This window comes from Cervus canadensis, chromosome 27 (assembly GCF_019320065.1).
Source record: "Cervus canadensis isolate Bull #8, Minnesota chromosome 27, ASM1932006v1, whole genome shotgun sequence".
In the NCBI taxonomy this organism is placed as follows: domain Eukaryota; kingdom Metazoa; phylum Chordata; class Mammalia; order Artiodactyla; family Cervidae; genus Cervus; species Cervus canadensis.
Genome location: NC_057412.1, coordinates 50,690,763 through 50,701,054, shown reverse-complemented (window position 1 = coordinate 50,701,054; position 10,292 = coordinate 50,690,763).

Sequence of the window (10,292 nt, the reverse complement as noted above, 5' to 3'; positions counted from 1 at the left end):
TAAAACTTCTAGGTTAATGGTGAAAAGATTCTCCCCCGTGAGGGACACCCAGAGATGTTCACAGAGTTACATGAAGAAGAGGAGAGGGAGGAGGGAGATAGAGATGAGCAGGAGGAGAAAAAGTGGGACTCAAGAGGAGAGAGACAGATCTACGCAGTTGTCTGTTCCCAGAGTGTTCTCCGTAGGCCAGACACCCACAAAGATTCACAGAATTGGATTGGGAAGAGAAGGGGAAGGGAGGAAATAGAGGTGTTCTGAGGTAGAAAACAGAGCATCAACATTGGGAGAGAGTAATCAACACACTCCTGAATAAAAATAGGAACTGAATATTGGATTCTTAAATGTCCAACATTTTTATCACATACTCAAAAACAAAGATTAAAAATCTAGAGTAGACATTAGAGTCTTAAAAATACAATATCAAAAACAAAACAAAAACACAAAAAATTTTAGAAATATATATGAAGTTCAGTTTAAAAATAGGGCTTCTCTCTTTTTTTTTTTTTTTTTTATAGTGAAATGAAAATGAAAATTAAGACATAGTAGAGGAGTAATAGAAGACTTTAAAAGGAAATAAGAGAAAAAGTAAAAAAAAAGAAAAAAGAAGAAAAAGGAAAAAAAAAAATAATAAAATAAAAAAAAGAAAAAAAATTTTTCCTAATTAAAAATATCATAAAAATCTATAAAAATGAAAGTTAAGGTATAATGGGGGAGTAATAGGGAATTTTAAAAGAAAATAAAAGAGAAAAAATAAAAAAGAAAAGAAAAGAAAAAAAGTTTTTTTTTTTTTTTAATTAAAAAAAAAATGGTAAAAATATATGTAGGAATTTCTCTGGAGCTGTTGCGGTCAGTATGGGTTCGGCTCAGTTTCAGATAGCTCCTCGTTCCAGCTTACACTTCTTAGTATCTACAGGCCCCTTACGGTGTAGTCGGTCTTACCTACAGGGATTTTAATCTGTTGCACCAGTCCCTTCTGAGGCGGTTCCCTTTGTTTATTTGGCTTCTGTTTGCCGGTCTCGTCAGAGCCTCATTTCCGCCCTGTCACAGGCGGGCGGAGGTGGACTCTTATTCAGGTAGCTAGTTCCGTCGCTCTGCAGGGAGGGGCTGGCGCTGGGGGGAGGGGCCGGCGCTGTAGGGAGGGGCCGGCGCTGTAGGGAGGGACCGGCACTGTAAGGAGGGGCCGGCGCTGTAAGGAGGGGCCGGCGCTGTAGGGAGGGACCGGAGCTGCCGGGAGGGGCCGACGCCGCTTTCTCCGTCTGCGCTGCTCAGGCTCCCGGCTGCTCCATATGGAGCGCGCCCTGCGCTGCGCGCGGTTCCAGCCCTCGGGTGTTCCACAAAAGCGCTGGAACACAAAGCTGCGCCTGAGTTTTGTGCCTTCCCTGCCGGAGCGGCTCAGGCAGCCAGGGGCTTCACGGGCTCACTCTCCCCGGGTGCGGCGCGCCTTCTCCCCTCCGCGGCCCCAGTCTCAGTTTCCGCCGGCAGCAGTCGGGTGCGTGCGCCTTCTCCCCTCCGCGGTCCCAGCCCCAGTCCCCGCTCGCGCCGGTCGGGTACCTGTGCCCTCTGTCTTGCCGCGACCCTCCCGGCGGATGTCGACCATCCAGAATCTCAGGAGGTCTTTGATTAGAAACTGGGGGCCTGTTGGCAGTGCGGCAGGGGATGCGGTCCTTGGGGCCGAGCCTGCCCCTTTCCCCTCCCCTCTGCCTCCTGCCTCCGGCGGGGCTGGGCTGGTCCACAGCCGGCTAGCTCCTCTGGACTTGCTCAGTCCCTTTGTTCTGTGAATGGTCGGCAGTGTGTTCGGACTGGTTAACTTTCTCTCTCTCTTTTGCTGTCCCACAGTTTAAGTTGGTAACTCACAAAAGCTCCCTCCGATTACCCTCTGGGCACTTGGGCCGGTCCTTACCCTAAGCAATGCCGCCTGCTCCTCTCTGTTCCACCCCCACTTGCTGGTGGTGGATGCAGGCGTCTGGGGTACTTTTCTGCTGGGAGTTGCTTTTAGGCATGTAATCTGTGGGTTTTATTTATTTTTCCCCTCCCAGTTAGGTTGTACTCCGAGATTTAAAAACTTCCCCCAGACCCGTCAGTGCGAGGGTTTCCTGGTGTTTGGAAACTTCCTCTATTAAGAATCCCTTCCCGGGACGGGTCTCTGTGCCTAGCTCTTTTGTCTCTCTTTTTATCTTTTATATTTTGTCCTACCTCCTTTCGAAGACAATGGGCTGCTTTTCTGGGCGCCTGATGTCCTCAGCTAGTGATCAGAAGTTGTTTTGTGAAGTTTGCTCCACGTTCAATTGTTCTTTCGATGAATTTGTAGGAGAGAAAGTGGTCTCCCCGTCCTATTCCTGCGCCATCTTGGCTTCTCCATATTCTATCTTATTGTCAAGGAGCAGCACTTATAACACTCACTCAGAATTTCTTTATGGTTCCAGTCCACACTGAGTCACATCCTGCTTTAGGATGCTCTTAATGCTAGTTGGGGTCACTGGCTTACCATTGCATTTTTCTAGTTATATGTGTGAGTATATACTGAATAGGCAACAAAAATGTCTGCAGACTTGAGGCATTTTATTTTTATATAGTTGCCCTAACACCTAACATTGTGGGTTGGTAATCTCAACGTTTCAAGCTATGTAATTGATTATCATTATCCAGGACCTAGGCAGATATATAAGGTGTCGAAAAGGCTAATCTCTAAAAAGACAAACACTGTAGTTTACTCACTTTGGGGTTTCGGTCTTATAGTTAATTAAACAGTCATTATTTTATTCTGTGGGATGACCTACTTTTTATGTAAACTATCTACTGGTTGAGTTTTTCCTCTGAATTTTTTTCTGTGAAGATCGAAACAAACCTCAAACTTCTCACTCTTATTACTGCATTTGAATTTCAGTGACTTTGGATAGCTAAGCAATTATTATACAGTCTCTTACCCTGTTCATAAGGATTTAGACTAAGGGTTAGTCTAAAATTAAGGGTTCAATTTGGCGGTGTGAGAAACAAGATTCAGGGAAGATAGCCAGTAACATTCCTGCCAACTGTGATCAAATATACTGAGGGAAGAAAACATAGAGAAGGTTCTTTGGGAGCTGCTAAGGAATATAAATTGAAGATGAGAGTCAGGTTTAAATTCAGCTAAGTCTTTCTGTTTATAAGTGCATGAAAAAGTTCATAGCAAAAAGAGTTACAGATTGTTGAATAAACAGAGTGAAGTAAGTCAGAAAGAATAACATCAATACAGTATATAACGCACATATATGAAATTTAGAAAGTTGGTAACGATGACCCTCTATGCGAGATAGCAGAAGAGACACAGATGTAAAGAATAGACTTTTGGACTTTGGGAGAAGGCGAGGGTGGGATGATTAGAAAGAATAGCACTGAAACATGTATATTATCACATGTGAAATAGATCACCAGTCCGGTTCGATGCATGAGACAGGATGCTCAGGGCTGGTGCACTGGGATGACCCAGAGGGATGGGATGGGGAGGGAGGCAGGGGGGGATTCAGGATGGGGGACACTTGTACACTCTTGGCTGATTCATGTCAATGTATGGCAAAAAACACCACAATATTGTAAGGTAAATATCCTCCAATTAAAATAAATAAATTAAAAAAAAGAGATTGTGGAATAAGCCAAAACACCTCAATGTTCATAAACAAGTTCTTTCCATTGTTTATTGCTCTAAAGAAACTATTATCCATCATTAAACACAGAAAGCCTTCTGTGCCTCAGCCTGGAGCACTTTACATGGAGCTGCCCGTTCGACAAGCAACTGAAATGCAAAGTAATATTTGTGACTCAAGAGCCTGGTGTTGTGACTTTTCCTTTTAGGATTAGGGTAAATATTATGCTGCAGTTTTTTCAGGATAGTGCTGGTCTATGACTATGGTCTTGACATAATCATTCATTGTACCCACTTTCATTATCAAATGGGGTGTTTTTGGACAGTACACTGCAGCCAACCAGGCACCTCTGTCCATGGGGTTTCCCAGGCAAGAATACTGGAGTGGGTTGCCATTTCCTTCTCCAGGGGATCTTCCCAACTGAGGGATCGACCTCGTGTGTCCTGTGTTTCCTGCATTGGCAGGCAGATTCTCTACCACTGAGCCACCCGAGACGCTTACAGGAACCCTAGCAAACTGCCACATTTTTTCAATTCACCTCTGCTGGAAGATGACAGATAGGTTCTTTGGGGTTCACAAAGTGACATTTTATATTCTATATAACCTAAGTCTTATGTCAGACCATCCTAATTTTGACTACCTTAGAAAGTCTCCCAGATTGAACTTTGCATTTGACACAGAGTCTGTATTTTAAGTCAGATCATCCCAGTCATAGCTTTCAAACGTGGTGAAAGTTTCATATAATATGGCAACCACAGGTAAACTGACAAATTCTCAGAAACTGTTTAAAAAATGTTTGTATAAATAGATAACTACTGATATAGGTTTATCTATTGTGACTTTTAAACAGAGTATTTAGTTGTTTGAAAATTTTTATGTTTCTGTATAGATGCAGGTATAGATATGGCCATCTATCTCCATATATCTATCTTTACTATGTCTATATCTCTATCTAAATGTGGTATTTTTCAAGCAATTTCCATCCATCTGTTAATCTGACACATCTATTTATCTGTCCATTGATAGAGGGATCAATAGATGTTTATAGATATTTTTATATAGATGTAAAGGTCATTATATATGCAGGAAATGCCATGAATAAAGCCAACTTTCAGAATATTTCACAACTGGACCTTGCTCATTTACATTGTATAAAGTTATTGTATCCTTTTGAAACTGTCTTTCTTCTTTGCCGACTTCTATTCTATGGGAATAAAGTCTACATGCTTTACTAATCTGCTGTTAGGATTTAGGGAAGATATTCAGGCCTGATGGCAGTAATGGCAGAGAGACCAGGAAGGGGTGGATGCTGTTGAAATCCTGCTGGGGAATAAGGAATGAGCCATCTGGACCTCCAGCTGAGGCCAATTGGATCCAGACAAGAGCTGCCAGCAGGAATGGTCTGGATCTGGATGAGGGCCATCCCCGCCTAAGGAAGTGGGTTGGCCCTGGAGCAGAAGGAAAGGGATGCTCTTCTCAGGAGAAAGGATTTGGAAGACAAGTTCTCTCAGAGGTCACAGTAGGGACAGACATGTTATAATTATTAACACTGACTGAAGGCCAGCAAGATGATGAGCACAGTTGAGAACATAGAAACATTCTTGATTTCTGTCCAGGGAATCATTTTAGCATCTTCTGCTAAAGAAGTCAACTCTTTGTCATTCTTGTACCTTATGTTTTAACTGCAGAGGAGCCATTTTACCTGAACCAAAGAGACCAGCCATTTTTCTTCCGCCAGTCCTACCGCAGATGTTATGTTTCCATTGAAAATTTCTTTCTTTGGGTGCTACGGTTCTCATTCCTTTGCTCTCAAATACTTTGGTATCAACTCTAGAAGAAAAAAAACATCCCCTGGTTCATCCATATCTTTTCTATTAGTGTCAACAATATTTTGACATGATATATTTTAGTACAATTATTGCTTCACTTTTATAGATTAGTTACTAGATTTATATACCCACCTCTTTGATTTTTGGGTAGGCAAAGAGTTAAGGTAGGCAAAGGCTACCCACTCTAATACTCTGGCCTGGAGAATTCCATGGACTGTATAGTCTATAGGGTTGCAGAGATTTGGACATGACTGAGTGACATTTACTTTCACAAAGAGTAACACTTGAAATGAATTCTCATTATTCATTGAGTTTAAAAATAAGCTCTTGGTGAAATCTTGTTTAAATATGATTTTTTTTAGTCTAGTGTAGATAAGAGGTGATTCATGATGATTACGATACTCACTGAGTTGGCCCATTCTTTTGCAGATTTAGCCTGTGATGTTAGACTCTTCCCTGTGCGTTAATATCATAAAAAGCATAGTAGTCATTGTTTCTATGAGTACCAAGACAGAGGACCCAAAGGAAAAATCCTGCCAATGAATTTTTAACTATGATAAGCCATTTCATTCATTTTTTGTCAATAAATTAATTGGTTTGAGTACTATCTGGACAATAAGTAAGCCATGGTTAGTTGTTTCCAGAAATGTACATCAGATCCCCTTAAGGAGTTTGATTGTTTTTAAAATATTTGTGTCTAGGAGCTTTTGATTCATTTGTTCTAGGGTAGATACCAGCTATGTGTAATTTTGTAAAATCATCTCAAGTGAATCTGATATGTACCCCTGAATAAAAGCTATTATTTTAAAGAATGTTTTGCTATGTATCATACACTCAGCAACCTAAAGGTTTCAGAACTCTCCTAGTTTTTGTCTCATTCTTTCTCAAATTTTAAGATTATGCCTTGTATTGTCTCTCTACCTGTGGGCCTGCAAACTCAAGCCCATCGAAATCTCGGTTCCTGGAAGTCAAATGTTTCCATAACAGTGAACATCAAAGACTTGTTAACATGTGAGTCTTAACCTTGCCCCTAATTTGATCTACAGGCACTAGCAGGAGGAACGAATGTAGATGCAGTCTTTCTTGCTTCCTCCTCTGCCTGATGCTGAGGAGTGCAGGGGCCAAGAGGCAGGCTGGCAGCAGTGAGCTGAAGCAGGGCTCCTCATCCCTCAGACAGTTAGTCATTAGACCCATTTCCTGGGTAGTGGGGAATAGACCAGGAAAGGCTGAGACAGACGCAGTAAAGTGAAAAGTGTGGTGACTGACACAGTCTGCCTCAGCGGTAAACACAAAGCCAAATAAAAGAGCAACAAATGATTAACAAAATAAGAGAGGGTTAAATAGTATCATAATAGACTATATTTCATTTGAGACTGTTTTTACTGGAACATATCACAAGCCTAAATTGGAAATAAAGTCTATTAAGTTTCAGTCAACCCATGAAATTATTACTGCAAACATTCATTATTTTTTGAAGCTGCCTATTGACAGCCCCTTGCCTGAAGAAAGAATTATATACCCAAGTCACAGTGTAACAGAGCCACTGGGTTTCAGATTATAAATTCATCACTGTGCTCACAGGTCCGTGCCATTGTTCCAAGTAATATTAAGGTAAAATATATGTGCATCTTGTAACTTTTTTTTACACTTTTGGTGAGATATGTTGCCTGATGGAAATCATAATGCTGAAAGTCAAAACGTGCTAGATTATGCACAGAAGACAAAATTAAAATATTTTTTATGTTAAAATACAATCATAACTTGGTGATATTGTAGATTTGGTTCTTGATGAGCACAATGAAGAAAATATTTCAATAAGAGTCACACAAATATTTTAGTTTCCCAGTGCATATGAAAGTCATGTGTGTGAGGGGCAGAGAGAAAGGATAAACTAGAAATTTGGGATTAATGTATACATACTACTATATATAAAATAGGTAAGCAATAAGGACCTACTTTATAGCACAGAAAACTGTATTCAACATATTATAATAACATAATTGGGAAGAATCTGAAAATTAACATATGTGTATATACATATAACTGAGTCACGTTGGTGTACCACTGAAACTAACATGATATTGTAAATCAACTAGACTTAAATTCTAAAAAGCTGCGCTGACACCGTCCATAGCCTACTAAGTGTTCAATGTCATTATGTCTGGAAGTAATGTACATACCTTAGTCAAAATCACTTTGTGGCTGCAAAATGCTAACCACTGCTTGAACTTTCGGGAAGTTGTAATCTTTTTGCTGGGGAGGGTCTGTGTCAATACTGATAGCTGCTGACTGATCAAGATGGTGGTTGCTGAAGACTGGGGAGTCTGTGGCAATTACGTGAAATAAGACAGCAATTAAGTTTATTTTTACAAATGCTGTAAGCACACAATACATTGCTTTAGGGAGTCAGTTATTATTTAGAGTGATTAAAATAAGAAAAAGTTTTATTTTCATTCATTATTCAATTTTCAGTGCTCTTTATTTCTGTAGATCCAAGTTTCTGACTGGTATCATATACCTTCTGCTAGAGAAGTCTTGATCCCATAAGAATCATTTATGAAGCTTAGAATCAACTGCTTTCAAACTCCCTATTAATGTTATTGTGACCACTTCCCATGAGTCATAGCTGTTCATAATGACATCTAGAATGGAAATCTTCTAAAGCCAGTCTTTCCAGAAAGTTTTCATTTGACTTTGCCCATATCCATGAGAGGAATCACTGTCTGTGGGAGTGATAGTGGAAGCCATAGCCTTACAAATACATTTCTTTAATAATAAGACTTGAAAGTTGAATTTACTCTTTGATCCATGGGCTGAAGAATGAATGTTGTATTAGCAGGCATGAAGACAACATGAATCTTATTGTACATCTCCATCAGAGCTCTTGGGTGACTGGTACATTGTCAGTAAGCAGTAGTATTTTGAAAGGAATCTTTTTTCTGAGTAGTAGGTCTTAGCAGTGGTCTTAAGATACTTAGTAAAACATATAAGCAGAAGTGCTGTGATCCAGTCTTAGTTATAGGGCACATTTATAGGGCACAGGCAGTGTAGATTTAGTGTAATTCTTAAGGGTCCTAGGATTTTCAGATGGTAAATGAGCATTGGTTTGAACTTAAACTCACCAGTTGTTTAGCCCTTAATAAGAGAGTCCACCTGTCCTGTGAAGCTTTGAAGTCAGACACTGATTTCTCCTCTCTTACTATGAAAGTCCTAGGTGGCAACTTTTCCCAAAATAGGTCTGCTTTGCCTACACTGAAAACCTGCTATTTAGTGTAGCCACATTCACGGCCACACTAGCTAGATCTTAGCTAGATCTTCTTAGCTAGACCTTCTGGGAAACTTGCTATAGCTTCTACATCAGCCCTTGCTACTGAACCTTGCACTTTGATGTTATGGAGATGGCATCTTCCCTAAAGCCTCATGAGCCAACCTCTTGCTTGCTTTCAACTTTTCTTCTGTAACTTCCTTACCTGTGACAGCCTTCATAAAATTAAAGAGAATTAGGACCTTGCTCTAGGGGAGACCTTGGCTTGAGGGACTACAGTAGTTTGATCTTCATACAGAATACTAAACCTTTCTCCATATCAGCAATATGGCTATTTTGCTTTCTAATTCTTGTGTTCACTGGAGTAGCATTTTCAGTTTTCTTAAGATTTTTTCTCTGCATCCACTATTTAGTTAACTGGTCCAAGAGGCCAGCGTTTAGCCTTTCTCAGTGGCTTTTGACATGCCTTCCTCATTAAGATTTCTAGGTTTTGATTTAAAGTGAGGGATGTGTAACTCTTCCTTTCACTTGAACACTGGAACCTTTGTAGTGTTATTGATTGACCTAATTTCAATTATTGTGTCCTGGGGAAGAGGGAGGCCAGAGGAGAAGGAGAGAGATGGGGGACTGGCCAGTTGGTGAAATAGTCAGAACACACACATCATTTAAGTTTGTGTCTTATATGGGCACAGTTTGTGACACCCCAGAAGAATTCTAAGAGTAACACCTGAGATTACTCATCACAGATCACCATAACAAATTTAATAATAATGGTGTTTGAGATATTGTGAGAATTACCAAAATGTGACACAGAGATGTGAAGTGAGCAAATGCTATTGGAAAAGTGATGCCGACAGTCTTGCCCAATGCAAGGTTACCGCAAGCCTTCAATTTGTAAAAGAAAAGGCACTGTCTGTTGAAGTGCTATGAAGTTAAGCACAATAAAATGAGGCAGCTCTGCACAGTTACAGGGAATAAATAGGGCTGAAGGTGCAGTTTTGGAGGTATGTGCAGAATGATATTCCTATTATACAATGAAGTATTACTACGCTGTCACCTATTCAATCAAATAAACATGTTGGGGGCAGCTACTAGGTCTCAGATACTGAGCTGGGCATTGGAAAAACTAAAGTTGAATAAGTCATGCTCCTAGCTCTTAAGGACAAGTAGGCATGTATGTCAAAGACTACAGGTTAGAGTAACGAATTACATCTTTAGAGTTGTAAGTCATGGGCTATGAGAGCACAGAGGAGAGAACTTGGTAGTTAAAGACAGACTTGCCATAGAGGTGGTATTTGAGCTGTCTTAAAAGGACATCTTATTCCATATTATGCTTGCAGTGGAACAAAGGGCAAGAGGAAGTGAAAGAAAGTTATTTGGAAAGAACATTAAATGAAAATGCAGATTCTTAACACTCTTTTTAAGTCCTGTAGAAGGTCACACAGGCTTGACAGAGTTACTAATCTTGGAATTTGAGTATATATAATGCCTTTATATTGTTGATCTTCTGGGCTGCAAGATTTTAAAAAGTTCATTTTGAAAGTTGTTTTCTTGTTTTGATTTCGGAGGAATATATTT